At 42.6% G+C, this 19,833-nt stretch overlaps 1 long non-coding RNA gene across 3 annotated transcripts in view; it reads left to right on the top strand.

Moving 5' to 3' along the window:
- The window catches only part of LOC132003355 (uncharacterized), a 32,748-nt gene that overhangs the window by 5,150 nt on the left and 7,765 nt on the right, over window positions 1–19,833 (top strand). The window contains exon 3 of one of the 3 annotated variants that reach the window (XR_009400172.1): window positions 6,376–6,509. The exons of 1 other annotated variant lie outside the window; for it this stretch is intronic. This is a non-coding gene — a long non-coding RNA (uncharacterized LOC132003355). Of the gene's footprint in view, window positions 1–5,636; window positions 6,214–6,375; window positions 6,510–19,833 lie in introns of those variants that run through there. One more of the 3 variants, XR_009400174.1, reaches the window with a different exon arrangement.

Below are 19,833 nucleotides of genomic sequence, written 5' to 3'. Positions count from 1 at the left end.
GTTTTTCTATTTTTTACATTTTATTTGTCTTACTTTTTGCTTTGTATATTTTGAAGCTATGTTATTAGGCACATGTAAGCTTAGATATACTGTTTTCCCAGTGAACTGTTTCTTTAATATGTACAGTTGACCCTTAACCAACAGTTTTGAACTGTGCAGGTCTGATTATATACAGGCTTTTTTCAATAAAGATGGTATAGTACTGTGAAATTACTGTATATTTTCTCTTCTTTTTCTTTCCGTAATAACATTTTCTTTTCTCTAGCTTACTTTATTGTGAGAATACAGTATAGAATACATATACAAAGTATGTGTTAATCAACTTAATGCTATCTATTGTAAAAATACCATATATAATACATATATAAAATATATAATTGTTATTTATTGTGAGAATATGATAAATAACACATACACAAAATATATATTAATTGACTGTTTATGTTTTCCAGTCACAATAGGCTATTGGTAGTTAAGTTTTGGGGGAGCTAAAAGTCATGTGCAGATTTTCAGCTGCTTAGGGGTCATCATCCCTAACTCCTGCATAGTTCAAGGATCAACTATACACAAATGATCTTTAACACTAGGACTTTGGGTTTAAAGTCTGCTTTGCCTGTGAAAAATATAACTACTCCAACTTCTAACGAGCATAGCATTTGCCTGGCATGTTTTTTTCCATCCTTTACTTTCAACCTTTCTATGTCTTTAAGTTTTAGGTGCGTCTCTTATAGACAGCATATAGCTAGATCTCATTCAGTTATTTATTTGACTAGTAAGTTTTGTCCATTTACATATAATGTGATGTTTTTAATGAAACTTAGGGGTACAAAAAGATATTATCCACAGTCTCTGGGATTAACATAACACACTGTCATCACTGGATATATTCATGGCCTTATTTTATTTTTTTTAATATTATTAACATGTAAATCTGTTATTCAATTAGAGAACAATAACAACTTACAACTACCTGTATGCTTCTCTCCTACCTTTTCTTCTATCTGAAGTAACCACTAATCTCAATCTTGTATTTATTATTGTTTTCACTTTTTAAAAATTTTTACCAAACTTTTATCACACATTTGTTTTAAGCTCTTATGAAACGTTTCTGAGTTTTATATTTTCTTTTTTTTTAAGATTTTATTTATTCATTTGAGAGACAGAGATCACAAGTAGGCAGAGAGGCAGGCAGAGAGAGGAGAAAGCAGGCTCCCAGAGGAGTGGAGAGCCTGATGTGGGGCTCGATCCCAGGACCCTGGGATCATGACCTGAGCCGAAGGCAGAGGCTTTAACCCACTGAGCCACCCAGGTGCCCCTGAGTTTTATATTTTCTTACCCAACATCATATTGTTAAGATTCAGCTAGAATATTACATCTGGCTATAGTTCATTCTTTTCTTTTTTTTTTTTAAAGATTTATTTTATTAGAGAGAGAGAGCAAATGCACACACACAGAAGGAGAGGGAGAAGCAGATTCCCCACTGAGCAGGGAGCCTGATATGGGGCTCGGTCCCAGGACTCTGAGATCATGACTTGAGCTGAAGGCAGATGCTTGACCAACTGAGCCACCCAGTTGCGCCTGGTTGTAGTTCATTCTTATTTCTGATTGTGTAATACTCTGTTGTGTGCCGCTATCACGGTTTATTTTGTCCATTCTTCTGTCACGGGACTTTGGGTTGTTTCCATTATTTTTGCTGTTATGAGCAGTGCTGTAGTGAACATTCTTGTCCTCTGGTGCATGTGGGCAAGAATTTTTCTTTGGAGTGATGACTGGGTTATAAGGTATGTAAGTAAAAGTATACAAGATAATGCTAACCAGTTTTCCAAAGTGCTGTTTCTTTCTTTCTTTTTTTTTTTTTTTTTTTTTAAGATTTTATTTATTTGACAGAGAGATCACAGCAGGCAGAGAGGCAGGCAGAGAGAGGGGAAGGGAAGGAAGCAGGCCCCTGCTGAACAGAGAGCCCAATGCGGGACTCGATCCCAGGACCCTGAGATCATGACCTGAGCCGAAGGCAGCGGCCCAACCCACTGAGCCACCCAGGAACCCCAAAGTGCTGTTTCAGTGTGTGCTCCCACTAGCAACATGTGAGAGAACCTGTTGATCTACTGATGACCGATGTTTTGGAATTTGTGCCTTCAGTCTCACTTTGCTCCTTTTGCTTATTTGGTTTCTCTCAGGTTTTTGTTTACTTCCGTTCTTCTTTTCTATTGAATTGATCAAGAATTCCTTGTCCCCCTTTCCTCTTAATTTAGAAATTGTAAGTTCTGGGGCGCCTGGGTGGCTCCGTTGGTTAAGTGACTGCCTTCGCCTCAGGTCAGGATCCTGGCATCCCGGGTTTCAGTCCTGCCTCAGGTTCCCTGCTCAGCAGGGAGTCTGCTTCTCCCTCCGACTGTCCCCCTTCTCACGCTCTGGACCACCCCCTGCCCCCGTCATTCTCTCTTTCAAATAAATAAAAAAAATCTTTTTTTAAAAAAATAAAGAAATTGTAAGTTCCCCTTCTATTCTTATAGTGGTTATTTTAGAAACTTTTTTTTTACTTTAGAAATTTTAACATATGCACTTGGTCCAACCCCACTACAACTATATGCTAAGAATGATCCCCTTCCAACTATATCCTTCCTCATACATGTTACTGTTGCTTGTTATTTTTTTTAGACCCCACCTGCTTTTAATACCCCTGAATTTAATCACTGTTGTCCCTTTCATTTTATCCCATTCTTGTATAGATTTGTCCATGTTTACCAATTTCCTCACCTTTGTTTCTGGTATATCATTCCTTTTTTCTAATTACTAGCCCTTTTCCTTGAAACATTACTCTTTAGTATTCCTTTCAGGGAGGTGATGTGAGTGACCTGCTTTCTCCATTAATATAAAATGGTTTGACTGCCCGCTCATCCTCGAATGATGATTTCTCTGGGGAGAGAATCTAGACAGAAAATTATTTTACCCTCAAGACACATCTTGTTGTCCCTCTATTGTTGAGACATTTGCTTTCATTTCCTTGTAGGTAATCTGTTTTTTCTTTCTGATTTTAAGATTTTTCTCTTTGTCTTTGGCTCCCCATGGTCTTAACATGCTGTGTTGAGATGTGAATTTCTTTTTATTTACCCAGTTCAAGATTCAGTGTACGTCCAGAATCCCAGGATTCATGTTTTCTTATCAAATTTGCCAACGGTCTTTGTCTGTATAAATCCTGTGTGCCCTACATTCTATGTTCTCCTTCTGGTACCTATAAAGGTAAACCTTTCTCTCAGACTTTCCTTCACTTCACCTCTCTACGATGCTTCCTGGACAATTTCCTCAGTTGTTTTCTTCAGTGATGGCTAATCCGCTGCGCGACTCACCCACTGAGCTTTTCATTTCAGGGACCATATATATCATCTCCAAAGGTTCCATTTAGTTCTCTTGCCAATCTACCTTTTTAAAATACTGTTATTTTCTCATGGTCCAAATGCTCTTTTATGTCTTTCATAATTTTAAACTTATGTACTTTGTAAGTCTGTCCAGTAGTTCTGTTCCCTGAGGTTCTTGGAATACTTGTGTTTCCTACATCTTGGTTATGGTAGATGACATACATGTGTATTCTGTGGTTTCAAGTAGGTTCTGTATCTTTATCTTCACTTTTCAGTTTTAGGGTTCCTGATTCCTAGATCATACAGGTAGAGTAAATTCCAGCCCCAAATTGCTATGGCTGTAATTTCTCCACTTTCAAGTCATGCCAAGACAGTGACATTTTCTTATCTCCCTGCGCCCCTAGGGCGATTTTTTCCCCCAGTGAATTATTTCTAAAATGACTCATCCTTTTGAGGGTTCCAGCTTAATGTGGGGATCTCAAACCCAGGTACCACCTTCTCACTTTGAATGGGCCCAAGCCACAGTCTCCTTGCCATGTGGATTTGCCCAAGACCTGCTCCATCTCCACTTACTAGCTCACCCATCCTAACTGCCATTTCCCTCTTGCTTCTGGCACCAGGGGCCCCGTCCTTACTGTCTCATGAGCTCACTTCAGTGAGGGGTTATTGCATTTTGACCAGTGGTTAGAGATGGGCTATAGTGGGAGGATGATTGACATCATTTCATCCGCCATATTGCCAGAAATGGAACTCATTTCCATTTCAAATGTTTAACGTCTTCCATTGCAAAGGCATTTTTTCTTCATGTACTGCGGCACCTAAGATTTCTGAATAATTTCTTCTCTAAATAATCTTTTTTTAATTGTTATTTTAAATTGAAGTATAGTTGAACTTGTGAATAATCTTTTATGGGTGAGGTGGCCTTGGAATTATCTCAAATGAGGCAAACGTAGGTCAACATAGCTATCCATTCTAATCACCTGGGAAACTTTTAAAAAATATGGATGCTTGGCTCCGCCCACAAGATTCTGATTTATTTGGTTCAGAGACCACCTGGGCAGGGGTCTTTCTTAAAACTTCCCAAGTGATTCTAATATGCAACCGAGGCTAAACACAATTATTTAAAACATACTGATGAAAACAAGCAAGCCATCATGATCCCTGAGCTCTACCCCAGAATGTCTGATGTCTTTTGCCTAGGGTGGGGCCCCAGGCATCATATTTTTCTGACATTTCCCTGATGATTGCAGGCTTGAGCACCATTGATTTTCCTGGGCACATGCAGTCCAAGGGAAGCGTTCAAATAATGTTTGAGCTGGAAGCATGAGAAGTAATCTAGCTCAGCAAGAGCTAGCGTTCGGTGTACGCATACACCGAACTGTCCATCTGACTCCCAGGGGCCTTTTAATTATAAAGATTCCCAGAGATTACTGGGGACCTGGGTGGCACAATCAGGTAAACATCCAGCTCTTGATCTGGGCTCATATCATGATCTCAGGGTCATGAGATTGAGCGCGGCTTTGGGCTCTGTGCTGGGTGTGGAGCCTGCTTAAGATTTTTTTCTCTGTCCCTCCCCCCACCCAGAGGTGCACATGTGCACATGCTCTCTCTCTCTCTCCCAAAAGAAAGGTTAAAAAAAAGATTCCTGGAAGTTACAAGGCCAGTGAGTCTTTCATTCCCCCAAAGACTGAGATGGGAAACCAAGTTTGGAAACCATTTAGCTAACCCATGTTGTTTTACAAAGGAGGAAACCAACCTCGAAAGAAGTGTTTTCTTCAAAAGTCACAGACCTGATTCAGAGGATACCTGACTCCTACTTCCCAGTCTAATGTCCATTTCATCCATTTCTAAACCTAAAGTCCACTACTGCTTTTAGATGATCTTGGCCATTTTAAAGAGAGAGATTTTGATTTTGTGTGCACTGATGCTAGGAATGTGAAGTTTTCTGCTTTGCTTTGTATGTAGATGGCACGGCAGAGGGAAAATAAAACAGCCTGCCACCTGGCACGTAGGATCATACTAATAGCTTGGTGACCTTGAGCCGATAAGCCACCACCCATCTCAACTGCCCCATCTGTAAATAGGGGGTCGTGGTGGTTTTAAAATATGACCGCAACTTCTTTAATACTCCTCTAAGAAATGGAGCCTGGTTCCCCTCCCTCTGAGTGTCTGCTGTACTTAGTGACTGCTTTCTAATGAACAGCATATGAGGGAAATGATGGGGGGTGAATTCCATGGCTAGGTCACACAAGGCATCCTGGCTTCTGCCTTGCTCTCTCTTAGCTCACTTGTTCTGGGGGAAGCCAGCTGCCATATCATGAAGATGATCAAGTAGCCCAGTGGAGAGGCCCACGTGGAGAAGAACTGAGGTTTGCTACCAGCAACACAATCTTGCCAGGACTGTGAGCTAGGCACATTAAACGCAGATCTGCCAGGCCCGGTCAGACCTTCAGATGACTGCTACCTTGGCCTTTGCCTTGACTGCAACTTTGTGAGAAACCTTAAGCCAGAACCTCCCAACTACACCATTCCCAATTCCTGACCCTCAGATACTGTGTGAGATAGTCAAGACTTGTTGTCTGAAGCTACTAAATTGGGATGATTTGTTGTCCAGAATAGATAACGAATACAAAGATACTTCACAACGCACTGAAATAGAACTGCTCACTTTATAGGCTTGCGCCAGGATTCACATGCTAACATTTATAGAGCGTTTTAGTTAGACTCAGGCCAAATGAACTGCATATTAGATATAAAGTAGCGATTGAGGATTATTAATGTTATCAGATTGCAACACATTTCATGTTCAATTACCTAAAATGCTCTTTCTGGAGCATCGCTTTGCTCATCATCTTATCCCCACTGCACACTTATAAAAGGTCACTGTCAAGATATAAAAGTATATATATGATTTAAACGTCTTGACTCAGTTGCTAACAACCGTGAGCATGTTTTCAAATTGGAAAAGCAAGATTAATCTAAACTTGCTCTTTTTCACACAATGTACTTTGTTTACTTTTAGGATTGCATTTCACTGCCAAGCCAAGTGCGTCTCTGATTAAAGAGTGTGTTCGCTTCATCTCTCATAGTCTCTTACAAGCCTCCCTTTAAGAATAGACATGGCAGACTTTGCACCAAAAAAGCAAACCGTATTTTTACCAGAAACTATTTAGTGAAATGAGTTTTTATTCATGAAAATTTCACTAAGTATAAATTTCGTGTCTGAAAGTAATGGGCCCTTTGTATTTCCCTTCGATAAATAAATAGCTTCTTTCCTTAAGAATTACAACTTCTGAGCATGCTCTTAAATTCAAAGCTAGTTTGTTTTCTTCCAAGAAACGGAAAATATGCATGTGCATACACACCCTTCGTTGGCTGGTCCTTATTCCAGAGCGGTGTAAAACAGGAAAGCCGGGATGGTATCTAACAGTCGGAACTGGAGGTGTAAAATATCTGGGAAGAACAAGAACAAAGGCAGAGGGAATGAGGCTGAAAGTGAAACTATTTTTCAAACACTCTTTACTTATCTAACATATAAATATCTTTCTGTGGAATTTACTCCCAACATTGTCCGGTATACTTAGAGACCTAAAAGTCTATTTAAACGATGGAGAAAATTTGCTTTGCTTTGTTCTTTCTTTCCCAGATTAGGGAAGGAAATGCAAAAAAACAAAAAACAAACAAACAAAAAAAAACAAAAACAAAAAAACCGACAACAACAAAAAAGCTCCCTAATGGAAGGAGGGGTAGAGAACACATATTTAGCCGAAATTTTTCTTTTTTGCCTTTCCATGTTCCCATAGGACACAGCTAGAAATCTAGTGTGGTGGCTGAACACTTTTGCTCCTTTTTGTCCCCTCTGCCTTCCACGTTCCTCGTTCCCAACTCAAAATGATCACATCCAGCGGGGCAGATGCTGCTTACAAGTTTAGCTGAGTGAGAAAAAGTCAGACTCCTAATAAATGTCCACATCATTTATGGGGTGACCGCAGCGAGGCCCCTTCTAGGCACAGTGGCGGACAGGGGCTCCGAACATCTCTATTCGTCAGGAGTTGTAAGAGATGGACAGTAGCTAGGGGTTGGGTACGAGGCAGGGTCCAGCCCCTCCGGGTGGCAGCTCCCTGTAGGGGATACCCTGTGCCAGGCTGCTGAGCCCCTCCCCAACCTTGGCTTCCTCACCTGAGTGTAGGCGTGGCAGGCAAAGGAGAGAAGCCTCTGGAATCAAAGAGAAAGTTCCCGTTTTCACGGGTAATATCCCACAGCAGTTCTCCCCTGCAGCTGAAAGCTGGTTCACAGCCGTTTGTCATTCAGTCATCATTATTCTTATACGTGTAGGTAAATATTTTATTAAGCGTCTCCGCAGCTTGGCAGTTAGGGAGCCCTTTGCCTCTATACCTGGCGGGTGCCCAGCGCTGCCCGGGAGGGTGGGAAAACAGCGGGCTCCTTGGTGTTAATAGAGCCGTGGTCCCTTCCACCTGGAAACCATTTTCTCCTCTGGCCTCTCGGGCTTAATCTTCCATTTCTTCTTCTTTTTTTTCTTTTTTTTAATCAGTTACCAATTTGGTCTTGATGAAAGGTGCCGGGGCCTGCAGGAGAAAATGGCTGTGCCTTTCAACTCCACCTGGAAATAGTTGACTCGGTGCCGCAGTCACCTTCCCTTAGGCCTCTGCATCCGTTAGAGCACTTGCCTCATCCCCACCACGCTCTGCCTTGTCAAACAGAAACCTCGGTGCCACAGCTGGAAACGTGCAGGGGTCCCTCCACCCAGGCCCCCTCACACACACCGCAGTTATGTCTGGGACCTCCAAACATTCCCCTAGGCTTTCACCGTCTAGCCCCAGAGCCCATCAGCTTGCCAGGGTGCCAGCAACCAGCTCCTAGCTCAATGCACAAAATCACCCATTAGTTTGGACCAATGTTGGGTCCACGTCTTCAAAATCCTTTGCTTTTTACCATTCATCCAGTATTAGAGGTGGCCAAAACATCAGTAGGAAGCATGGCTGCAGTGTCATCCCATCACATCTTTGGGTCTTCTGGAGGCCGACCCCTCCAGGATCTATTGTGTGATCACTTCCAGCTTTGGAGGACCGTGGGTATGACGCCCTCTTCTGGTGGATGCGGGGAACGCCAGTTGCGCCCATGCGTTTCAGTTCCCTCTGCTGGCGGTGGAGAGAGAGAAGCTGCCTCTGGCCTCCAGGCCCCAGATTCCAGAGCTGGGGGGTGGGGCTGGGGCCTGCCTTCAAATTGCGAGACCCAAGCCCCGCAGATCCTGAGGTTTCCTCAAGTTGAAACCGAGACCCACCACTGCAGCTTCTACAGTTACCACGTCCAAGTGGCTGCAAACAAATGAAGGGAAAGGTGGGGAAGGGAGAAAGCACTGTAACCACCGAAGGGGGTTCAAATTGGCGGAAATTACATCTATTTAGCTGCACGTGGTGTGGACACACAGAGACAGAAGGAAGAAAGGAATCAGAGAAAAGATCAGGAGTGAGGACAATAGAGGACAGACTTTACAGCAAATTGCTGAGTAAGATACTCGTGCTAAAAATAATACCGCTTGGAGAGAGGGCATAAGAAACAAAAGTGTGGCTGCTGTGCCCATGGGTGGGAGGAACACGAGGCTCTGCATATAAACACCCAGAATTAGAACAAGATGAAGAAAGGATCATCACCCAGGAGGAGAAGGAATGAACGTAAGTCTAATTTGAAGCGAACCAGAAAATTAATTTTGCCACCATCCTCTTGCTTCTGTGGATCCGATGATGCTGGAGGGCCCCCAGCAGTGGATGGCCACGCCTCTGGGTTCCGAGCAGGCCCCAAGACCCCATCACCCACTCGGCAGATGCTACACAAGAAAGGAGGGCGAGCCCCGGCTTTGTATCTTCTAGTCTGGATCACAGATAATCATGAACATTCAAAAAATCAATTGCCCAAGTGGCTGATGGGGAGGTCTGGCTTGACAGAAGGCATTCGTGAGGAAGACCCGGGGGGTTAGCTGATCACCAGCTTGATGTGAACCCACAGCGCAAGGAGGCTGTTGAGAACCCTAATGCAATCTTAGGCTCTATTAATAGAACGGCGGAGTGTGGAAGGAGGGAGGCCGTAATCCCAGCGCGTGCTGGCAGGTCAGGCCACATGCAGTTTTATGCTCAGTCCTGCGGGCTATATTTTAAGAGCGGCACTGGCAAATTCAAGCCTGTTCAGAAGAGCATGAAAAGGACTGGATGCCAGTATTTAGACAGCATCAAGATTAGCTTGACAGTCCTTTTACAATTGGCAAAATCGGAATGCGTATTGCATTGAAGACAGAATCTCAGCAGCTAGGACCCAGAATCGTGCTTTCAGTATTCACTTAGCCTCCCTGAGCCTGATGGGGTGCCCTTTCTGTAGAGTGGGGGTACTACTCTTCCCCTGACCAGGCAGGTCTGCTCAGTTGGGCTTGTATACTAAGCATCTCCTTGCTCCCGGCTTGGGGCGGGGCATGAGGGCACCTGGAGTTTAGTCTATGTTAGAGCCACAGGTCCGTAAGCAGGCGTCTTGCATATAACATGACAGATGATAATAGACACATGCATTGATTTGAAATGAGATGTAATTAATTTCTTATCAGGAAAGAATGACAAGAGACAAAAAGAGAGTCTTAGGGCATATGTACTTGCAAGTGCAAAGGAAAAGAATTGTTGGAGGTCAGAGAGCAGAGTCCACGAGTGAGGAAAGATTAGAACCAGGAAATTTCAGAGTCACAGAAGACTGCTGAAAGGTCTCCACACTGTCAGGTGCCACCAAAAAATCCAGGAGGAAGAGGAGAAAAGCTGAAATATTTCCAGACCACTCTCTGGATGTGGAGGTTAGGAGTTCATCCTTACTGGTCAAGAAACACCTTATTGAAAAAATGCTAGAGGCAGAGATGGACTTCATTTAGAATATTTGTGGAAGGATGCATTTATTGGACACCTACTGCACACTTCTCATGGTGCTATGCACTGCGGAAGTTGGAAAAGCATAAGACTTTGTTGGAACCCACTTCAGTAATGACTAGTGAGTTAAAACTAACACCTACACAATCATTACAGAAGAGTAGAAGATTATTACATAAATTGTCCAGCTGGGTAAGGTAGACAATGGCTTAAATGGCCAGTTGTTTGGCCCATGATATTCCTTATGCTTATGAAAGCCAGAAGAAGAAAAGATGGCGGCAGTACATTCCAATATGGTGAACCTGATCCTAGTCTTCCACTTCCCCCATGTCCCTTCGAAGTTTCCTTTCATAGAAGTGTTTGGAAACACAATTCTTGTCTTAACATCCCTCATGTTGGCTCCCATTTTGTTATTTACCAGTGAGATTAATATTACTCTTTACCCTGCTCACATTCTAGATCCAACATGTGTTTTTTCATCAGTGGGTTTGTGTTTGGTTGATTAGTTATTCATGTATAATGCAAGATGACAAGAGCTGTAATACAGAGAAATGATTGTGGAGAATACAGGCATACAAGCTCTGGGGTTGGCTTCTTTTTTCTCTTTGGGGGGTGGGGTGGTGGTGGGTGGGAGGGCAGGTTAGTAAGGCCTTTGGATTATTTGCAGATGGTTGAAATTCTCTTCTTACCAAACTGGTAACTGAAGCAAAATTGGGGGAATTAAAGTAAATGGTGCCCTTTGCTGTGTATCCCCCAGTCTCCTTGATCCACATCATGAGTCCCACGTGAACTCCTGGATCTGTTCTCTTCAATCGCGCCCATCATTTGACTTCTCTAGACTTGAGTTTCCCCATCTGTATCCCATCCAATGTATCTTTTTCTATGTTGGCTTCTTTCATAGGTTAAATATTTGCAAAGGGAATCACCTTATAGATGAGTTCTACCTCTAACTTACCCTCTGGAACTTCCTTTGGAATAGCCAGAGAGGTCCCTATAGGATACAAATCCGATCCTTCCAGTGGCTTCCCACTGCAACCAAGCCCTTTGGTGTAGCCTAAAAGGTCCTATGTGATCTGATTCTGGCCTGGTTTTCCAATCTATGTCATGCCATCACCCCCTACCAGTTCTCAAACAAAATGAATGACTTTCACTCCTGAGGCCCTCACACATGCTATTCATCCTGCTTGGAATGTTCTTTCTCCACTCACTGAATGGACACGTCCCTATTACTTTCCAAATCTTAGTTCAAATACCACCTCCTCACAAATGCCTTTTCTGCTCAGCCTCTCTAAAGTCACCTCCCCATCCATTGCTTTCTAGTTCATTGCCGTATTTATGTCCTGCTGGGAGCCCAGCTGAGGGCCTCAATTAGCCTCTATTTCTGTCTTTCCATGTGGCAGCATGGGCTTCCTAACAGCATGGAAGCTGGATCTCAAAAGGGAAGAAGAAGAAACACCCAAATCCAAAATGTTCTCCAGCATCCCCAAATCCTTTTCTAGCACATTATCCTTGTTTCTCTTCTTTGCCCTTCTCACTCTCTAAAATTATTGCACTAATTTCTGATTCCTTGTTAATTGCTGGCCCCTTCCCCCAATCCACGAGGATGTACAATCCATGAGGGTAGAAATCTTGTCTGTCTTGTTCACTGCACGTGCCCAGCACAAAAGAAATACCCAGTAAACAGTTGTTGAACAAGTGAAATTTAAATGTTCAGAAATAAAGAGAAAGAAGAAATTAAGATGCACATGAAATGTAATGAAACACACAGACATACACACGTTCACAAAAAATCAGGTTGCAGAGAACTTTTCAGGATGATAGCTGTGGCCTGAAGGGCAGAGAGCCCACCACACAATGACCCAGGCATGAACTGGATCATAGTTGTAGCCCATCTGCCTCCTGCTTTTCAGAATTCATCACAGAGCTGGCCTGGGAAGGTGGTAACTCAGGCACAGGGACCCAGGACCCCAGAACCCCAGAATCAAGACCTGGAGAGCTGGACCTTAAGGGAAAGTAGGCTATGCCCAGACATCACAGATCCCCAACAGAATGATGTCAGGAGCAATTCCCTGAGGTCCTGTGCCTGCAGTGGGAGGGCTTTGGGTGCTTTACTTGAACCCAAGCGTGCAGAGGAAGATGATCTTGATTTAACACAATTCAAATCAGCAGCTACTATGCAAAAGCACTGTGCCACCTGCAGTGGGTGATGGAGGGGGTGAGAGGCAGGGACAGTGCCCAAGCAGAGTGGCTCTTCAACAAGAGTGAGGGGGTGAGTGGCAAGGGAAGGAGACCAGCAGCCCCGCAGTTACAGACAAGGGAGAAGCAAAAAGGCTTTCAGGAGGGGCCAGCACTGATGTGGCTAGCCAGGAGAGCTTTCCAGAGGCAGGGAGGCCAGGGCGAGAATGCCCAGGAGCTCCATTATTAGGCTGGAGGAGGGTAGGGTCTGCAAGAAGTGCAAGAAGAGCAATTTATTACCAAAAGTTCCAGCAAAGTCCCTCAGAACCGGGGCACCTGGGTGGCTCAATGGGTTAAAGCCTCTGTCTTCAGCTCAGGTCATGATATCAGGGTCCTGGGATCTAGCCCCACATCGGGCTCTCTGCTAGGTGTGGAGCCTGCTTCCTCCTCTCTCTCTGCCTACTTGTGATCTCTGTCTGTCAAATAAATAAATAAAATCTTTTAAAAAATAAAAAAATATTTTTAAAAAAAGTCTCTCAGAACTGTTCCAAGAAGCCAGAACCAGAGAGCAGAGAAGAGTGAAAAGCAGTCTCACAGCTTTCTGGAGAGGAAGAAGAAAGGGGGCATGCCAGGCAGAAGCACAAGCCGTCCACCCTGCAGTGATGGAAGAGGAATCCAGAAACACATTTGGGGCATGTTGTGATTGAATGAAGTATAAGTAACCGTTGGAAGGTGTAGGTATGGGAGGATTTGGGGTAGCAAGTAATCATAAAAGCAAAAGAACAGTGCGGCTGAACAAACTGATTCTGAAATCAATGCAGAGCACACCCAAGCTCTTAGCAGCACTATTCACAACAGCCCAAGGGTGGAAACGACCCCGTGTCCAGCAACAGATATGTGCATACACAAAACGGGGCACATACGTACAATGGAATATTATGCGTCTATCAAAAGCCATGAAGAAGTGATACAGGCTAGAGTGTCGGGAAACCTGGAGGACATCTTGCAAAGTGGAATAAGGCAGACACAAAAGGAGAAATACGGTATGAGTCCACTGATGAGAGGTACTTAGAATAGTCAGATTCATGGGACACAAAGTAGAATGGGGGCTTCCAGGGTCTAAGGGGAGGGGGGAACAGGAGTCATTGTTAAATGGGTACAGAGTTTCAGTGTGGGATGACTAAAAAGTTCTAGAAATGGATTAAAAGTAAGTTCTGGAAATAGTGATGATGACAGCACAATAATGTGAGTATACTTAACATCACTAAGTTGTACACTTAAAATGGTTAAATGAGGGGCCCCTGGGTGGCTCAGTGGGTTAAGCCTCTGCCTTTGGCTTGGGTCATGATCTCAGAGTCCTGGGATCGAGCCCGGCATTGGGCCCTCTGCTCAGCGGGGAGCCTGCTTCCCCTCTCTCTCTGCCTGCCTCTCTGCCTACTTGTGATATCTCTCTCTGTCTTGCAAATAAATAAATAAAATCTTTTTAAAAAATGGTTAAATGGAACACTTTATGTCATGTCTATTTTACCACAGTAAAAAAATTAATGTGGAAAAATAAGTAAGTCAAGAATATCCAGGATAGCTCTGAGAAAGGAAAGTAATAGGGAGATAAAACCCTACAAGATAGTAACACAAATTATAAAACCTCAAGAATTAAAACAGTGTGGGGCCAGCACTTGACTACACAGACAATGGAACAGATAGAAAGTCCAGAAATAGGCTCATACCATTCAAGACTTTCATGTGTGGGAAAGGTAGCATCTGGAAACAGCAGGGAAACTGTGCTGGGAAGAGCTGGGGCCATCAGGGGAAATGGAGTTGGCTCCTGATCTCATACTTATACCAGGAAGAACTCCAAATGGAAAAGAAATGTAAGTGTGAAACACAGCCCCACACCAGGACTAGAAGGAATCAGGAGAGAATCCTTTTTTAACCTCCAAAGGTAAGTACGTATCATCTATGACTTTGGGTCCCAAGCTCCCTATGCCTGTGTCATGGGTTTGTTGTGAACGCTGTAGGAGTCATAGAGGCGGAGTACTGGGAATGATGCCCAGCACACACACAAAACTCAGTAAGGGACCACCATCGCCACCCTCCTTGTCAGCATCACCACCATCCAAAAGAATTGAGGACATTTGCAAACTGATACAGAATAAGTATCAAGGTCTATTAAATGGAAATAAAAGGCAAGGTAGAGCAGTATGCACAGAATATGCTAGCCTTGGTTTTGAGAAGGGGGAGTAGAAAAAATACACATGCACATATCTATGTGTATGTGTAAGCATGTATTTACACACACATATACACAATAAACTTTGGTCACACCACTGCATGGCACAACTCCAAGGGACACAATTCCATTGTATTCTAGGTCAGTGGCATCCCAGAAGCTCAATGTAAATGGTGTCTCTTGGACACCTGACTGCACGTGATAACATGTCTCTGGGAACACAAAGAACAGAGTAACACTGCTCACCTGGGGGGAAGAGACATAGGTGGCTTGGAACAGACATGGGAAAGAGACTCTTCATAATACGGTCTTTGTGCCTGTTTACTCTGGACTATGTCTATGAGTTATGGAATAGGCCTCATTCCAGAAAATAAAGGGACCTGTGAAAATACATCAATGCACACATATAAAAGTAATGGATAAAAGTAACAATACATGTTTTGGGAATTTGGGAAATACATAGAAGTACAAAGGGGAGAATTATAATGATTTTTCTGGTTATCTCTGTGGGTCTGTCTGGAGTGCTTAGAAGGGCATGATATAGAACAGGAGTGGGGGAACAATAGCCCCAGGCTATCTTTGTCCCCCCACCTGTTTGGTTTTTTGTTTTGTTTGGTGAGTTCAGTGCAGGGCCTGAACTCACAGCCCTGAGACCAAGACCTGAGTTGAGATCAAGTGTCCCATGAATGCTTAACCAACTGAGCCAACCAGGCGGCCCTTACCACCTGTGTTTGTAAATAAAGTTTTATTGCAATGCAGCCCCCCATTTGGTGATGTATCACTATGGCTGGTCTCCTGGTACATTGAGTTATTGAGTATCTTGGCAAGTTATTTGTGGCTATTTCTAGTTCAATCTATAAATGCCCTGGCATGATGCCATTATGAGGCACAGTGAGTGAGTAAGATGACAACAATGGGTCATAACAAACATATTAGTTTGGAAATAGAACTTATGAAACAAGTAGCAGAGGTGTCCATCACAATGAAGTTAATTTCAGGAGAAGTGGTAACAAACTGAATTTGTAGGTACAGGATAAGAAACAGAGAGATCGAACCTGAATTGAAGCAAGAAAAACATACCAAGACAGATTAAAAATTATCAAAGTGGAGAAAATAAAAGATATTCTCCCAAATAAGCTAGGCTCTATTAAAAAGTATAATAGTAAAATAATTCTGTATGTTATGACCTGGGATAAGGTATTAAAAAATATGAGAAAAAACACACCTCCTATCTTGAAATCTCTCCAGACATTCAGGGTCTCCAGGTCTGGGGGATACTCAAAAGCCATAGGAGACTCAGAACAATTATCTTTCGGGCAGGCTCTCCTATGCATTGTAGGAGTCTGACAACGCTCACCACCCACCACTCCCCCACTAAAGGCCACTAAAGGTCCAGTTCATAATGACAACCAAAACAACTCCTTCGGATTTTCAAAACTCCCTTGAAGGGCAGCACCACCCCCCTTGAGAACCACAGATACATGTGAAAGCAATTTGAAAAGTTAAAAGCACTTTTCAAATACACAGTATGATTAATCTACAAAAATGCCATGGATTTTCAATAGATACTATCTGTACTATTTACATGAAGACTACTGAATAATAAAACATGAGTGTTTTCTTTTGCCATGAAACTAATTTCCATTTCCATTTTACTATAAGTAAATCAATCTACTTACTGGGTGTACATACCAGGAATCATCACAAAACTTTTTTGGGGAAGGGATTTTTTTTTTATTAACATATAATGTATTATTAGCCCCAGAGGTACAGGTCTGTGAATCGTTAGATTCATACACTTCACAGCACTCACCATAACATATACTTTCCCCAATGTCCATCACCCAACCACCCTCTCCATATTCCCCTCCCCCTGACAACCCGCAGTTTGTTTTGTGAGATTGAGAGTCTCTTATGGTTTGTCACCCTCACGATCCCATCTTATTTCATTTTTTCCTTCCCTACTCCCCAAACCCCCCGCTTTGCCACTTGAATTCCTCATATCAGGGAGATCATATGATAATTATCTTTCTCTGATTGACTTATTTTGCTCAGTGTAATACCCTCTAGTTCTATCCACATCCTCATAAATGGCAAGATATCATTTCTTTTGATGGCTGCATAGTATTCTATTATATATATACCACATCTTCTTTATCCATTCATCTGTTGATGGACACCTGGGCTCGTTCCATAGTTTGGCTATTGTGGACATTGCTGCTGTAAACATTTGGGTGCACGTGCCCCTTCGGATCACTACATTTGTATCTTTAGGGTAAATACCCAGTAGTGTGATTGCTGGGTCATAGGGTAGCTCTATTTTCAACTTTTTGAGGAACCTCCATGCTGACAAAACTTAAAAAAAAAAGAAGACTTTATTTATTTATTTGAAAGAGAGAGAATGAGAGAGAGAAAGAGCACAAGAGGGGGGAGGGGCAGGAGAAGAGACTCCTCGCTGAGCAGAGAGCCCAAGGCAGGGCTCGATCCCTGGACTCCAGGATCATGACCTAAGCCAAGGGCAGTTGCTTAACTGACTGAGCCACCCAGGTGCCTCACCACAAAACTTTTAAACTACAGGCTGTCCATGACAGTTTATAGCAAAAAATGCACACTATCTGGGTGGCCTGTACACCCCAAATGGAGAATGTAACTGGAGTCTTCCCAGGATATAGAAATGCCTCTGGCACCTGGCAGAAGATAAAGGGAGTCCTCTTTAGAGGAAGCCACGTTTATCCCAGACCTCAAAGTAGTCCCACCTATAAAATGTCAAGGCAAATGATCAGGTTAAAGTTAAATGACAGAAGGAAGGAAAGAGAAAGAGAAGGAGGGAGGAAAGGAGAAAAGAAAGAAAGGAAGATACTAAATACACATGGACCAAGGCACTGAGAACTAAGAGTAAGAAGCAGCTGGTACCTGGAACGACCTGCCTGAACAACCTCAGATCCTGGAACAGTAAGATGGAGACTATACAATAACCATGTCTACAAGTTGGGTACAAACAAAGTCCATGCATGAAAACTCATACAAGAAAAAAGAAGCTATAAAAAATGATCAAGTGAGTTTGGAAAAGAACCAAAAGAGCCCTTATGGGCTCAAAAAACAAACAAACAATTCAATGGACAGATTTATTAGAAAAATCACATGTGAAGAGAATGGGTAAACTGGAAAGCTGGTCTGAAAAACATTTCCAAATTGCAGCACAGGGAGACCAAGACAAAATGAAAGAGGAAATAAAGACAGGAAGGATAGATCAAGAATTGTAACAAATGTCTACAGTTCCAAAAGGAAAGGAAAAGAGGATGGGGCAGAGGCAACATCCGAAGAGATGGGACGGAATATTGTCAGAACTCAGGAAACAACCAACCCAAAGAATCAAGAAATCCAAGGAATCCCAAGGAAAAGCTATGTAGGTAGGCAGGTAGGTAGGTAGACACATAGGTAGATAAGTAGATAGATAGATAGATAGATAGATAGATAGATGTCTTTGGTGTTCTGCTATTTCACCATCACGAGATATGAGTATCCATCACTGTGAAATTGCAAAACACCAAAGACAAAGAGAACATCTTAAGAGCAATGAGAGAGAAAAGACACATTTTATTTTTAAGATTTATTTATTTGAAAGAGAGAAAATATGAGCATTGGGGTGAGGGGCTTGAGCACGGAGCACGGAGCCCCCGTCAGTGGACTCCAGCTCACACCCCATGAGATCATGACCAGAGCCGAAACCCGGAGTCAGACACTCAACCAACTGAGCCACTCAGGCGCCCCAGGATAGATTATTTTTAAAGGAGTGAGAAACAATTTACTACTCACTGGTATCAACAGAAATCAAAAGACAGGGTAGGATATCTTCCGTGTGTGGAGAGAAAATGATGGTCGCTGTCAATTCCATATCTGTAATGAAAGGGGAAAAAATCACTTCCAGACAAAGAAAAACTGAGAGACTTGGGTACCAAACCTTCACTCCTGGCAAAAGAAAAATAAGTCCTGACGTAAGGTGTGAGAAGCAAGAGGGAATAAGGCACATACACGGTGAAAAGCAGGTAGAATGTTGACTATAGAAAGCAACGATGTAATAGGCATGGAATTGCGAAAGGAAAACTGAGGGAACTGAGGAGCACAGCAATAACAGAACAGACATCAGGAAAGTGTAAATGGAGGTGGTGAGGTTTTCATATTTTTCAGAAGAGTAAAATTATTGAGTAATTTTGATGTTGGTAAGTTATTTACTGCTGTTTCTGGAGAAACCACTTACAGAGCAGAAACAGTTCTTAAGCCAGTGGAAGGAAAGAAAATGGAAAAGACAACAAATCAATCTAGACGAGGGCAAGAGAAGATAGAAAGATAAGTGGAGCTTGTGGGAAAAACAGAAATAAATTAAAAACATGATAGCCATAAACCTGAAAATATTAATAATTATAACAAATGTAAATGAATTAAATGCTTCCCCTAAAATACAGAGCTTGTCAGACTGGATATATTTTTTAAAAAAATAACCATATGCTGCTCCTAAGAAACGCATTTTTTTCCTAAGAAATGTATCTTAAGCGAGAGCATACAGAGTTTGAAAGCAAAAAAATGAAAGAGATTACTAAGAAAAGGTTTAGCTATCTTTTTTTTTTTTAAGATCTTATTTTATTTATTTGACAGAAATCACAAGTAAGCAGAGCAGCAAGCAGAGAGAGAGCGGGGGAAGCAGGCTCCTGCTGAGCAGAGAGCCCGATGGGGGGCTCAATCCCAGGACCCTGAGATTATGACCTGAGCTGAAGGCAGAGGCTTAAGCCACTGAGCCACCCAGGCACCCCAAGGTTTAGCTATCTTAATATTAAGCAAAATAAACTTAAGGCAAAAAGCATGCTTCAGACAAGGAAAGTTAAGCAATTCAGCTAAACAGGATATTAAATTTATATACTCAATAAATTTCCAAATATATCAAGCCAAAAATGACAATTACCAAGAGAAAGAAAGCAGCAATCATAATGGGACACCTTACTCACCTTTTCCATTAACTGGTGGAACAAACAGTAAAAAATCATCAATAAGGATATAGGAGATCTGAACAACCTGATGAACATTAGGTCAGTTCAGGGAAATAGATCCTAAGATGGGATTAGATGTTCCAGACATTTACTGAGGAGACTGCCTGTGAAGGAGG

The sequence above is a fragment of the Mustela nigripes genome, chromosome 16, assembly GCF_022355385.1.
Source record: "Mustela nigripes isolate SB6536 chromosome 16, MUSNIG.SB6536, whole genome shotgun sequence".
Taxonomy (NCBI): domain Eukaryota; kingdom Metazoa; phylum Chordata; class Mammalia; order Carnivora; family Mustelidae; genus Mustela; species Mustela nigripes.
Note: the sequence above shows the minus strand (reverse complement) of the source record. Positions and strands in the feature narration are given on the sequence as shown.